Source organism: Corylus avellana, chromosome ca2, assembly GCF_901000735.1.
Source record: "Corylus avellana chromosome ca2, CavTom2PMs-1.0".
In the NCBI taxonomy this organism is placed as follows: domain Eukaryota; kingdom Viridiplantae; phylum Streptophyta; class Magnoliopsida; order Fagales; family Betulaceae; genus Corylus; species Corylus avellana.
The window spans coordinates 24,451,566-24,453,336 of record NC_081542.1 but is presented as its reverse complement, the minus strand read 5'-3'; positions in this window follow the sequence as shown (position 1 = coordinate 24,453,336).

Here is a 1,771-nt window from a genome sequence, read left to right as displayed (position 1 = left end):
ATCCCAATTTTCAAGATCAAGCAGAAATTCCCGGTGCAGAGAATACTTATCCTCCTCTTCCTCCTCCTCCTCCTCCTTATTCTCATTATCAACCATTTCTTCTTCACAGAGAAAGCAAGTTACCAGAGAATCCAGAAATCTCCGTTGAACCTCTTCCTCCATTGCAATTCTCCGCGATTGAACTTCATTCTTGAAGCTTTCAGTCTTCACAAAAGAAATCTCAACCTCATTCTCATTATAATCTTTTGCTTCTTCACGCGCCCACCCAGTACCCTGCTCCACAGTATGATCATCAATGAAATTTGATTCATTCTCAGTGGCTTCGTTCTTGCCCATCAAATCAGAAACAACAATAGGCGCAGTATGATCTTGGATAATAGTTCCATCTTCTTCTGTCTGATGACCGATGCCCGGTGACAGATCGTGACTGGGATCCTCACTTGCCATGGATGGTCCTGTAAAAAAGAAAACCAAGTTTATGAATACAAACAGGCCTGAAACGCCCAAAACAAGATTACCCAGAAACTAAATAACATAAAAAGAACGAAGATGGAGAGATTATTGGAATTCCAAAGCGAAAGCCTTACTGTTTGTTATTGCTGGTGTTCTTGAGAGTGAGAGAGAGAGAGAGAGAATAACAAGGAGTCTGTTTATGTGAATAACAGAGAGAGAAAGAGAGAGAGAATAACAAGGAGTCTGTTTATGTGAATAACAGAGAGAGAGAGAGAGAGAGAAATGTATCAAATTCCAACAAGAAGATTACAACACCCCTGCAATATGCCAACGTATTTATCCAAAATGAAATTATTTCCTTTTTTTTAAAAAAATTTAAATTATTGATTAAGTTATTAAATTTTGGTAATGGGTTAACCGTGGGCTTTTTAATTGGGCAAATGCTTTTTAATGGGTTAACAATTAGTTATTTTGAGCCAAAATTATTTTTTGGAGCTAAAATAACTTATTGAACATGTTTTTTTGGGCTAAAATCTATTATAATCTTGGGAGCCCAAATAACTTTAAATGTCATGTTCTCATGTCTTGAGTGTAAAGAAATTCTTGGGGACCCAAAACATGTACTTAGCTCGTCCATGAAACATACGCATAAATTTGTTACTATTATGCTATTACTTTGGTCACCCCCAAGAGCCGGTCTGGGGTGGCCAGAGCCACCCCATGGCCCTTGGGGGTGGATCAGCCACTCCCAAGGGCCAAATCATTATTATTATTATTATTATTTTGATTTGGCCCTTGGGGATGGCTGGTTTGGGGTGGCCGGCCACCCCTTCGTTTTTTTAAATTTTAAATTATTTTTAAAATATATATTATTTTATTATTATTTTTTATTAATGGGACAAGTGTTCCATTTATGGCCTTAAGATTTCTCTAAAGAAATCCTGACTATTAACTAGATATTTTCTAGTCCAAAATGGATTATAGAGGATCCTGTTCCATTGATTCAGGCTTGAAGCAAGAAAGTAAATATAAATGCTTGGTGGTTTGTAAATAATAAATAAAGTTGGTAAACATAAAATAATATATATATATTTTATATTTTATATTTGAAATATAAAAATGACGCCGTTTCGGTTTTTTCTCCAAAACAACGTTGTTTTCGAGAAAAACAATCACCTACTCACTCATCCTAATTTAGACAAATTGGGGTTTCATCATATTCTCTCAGTCTCACACTCTCTCTCACGACTCAAGCCTCATGCAGCGCCGTCCCTCTCTCTCGGACTCTCTATATCTCCTCTCTCCCGTTGCCTCTATC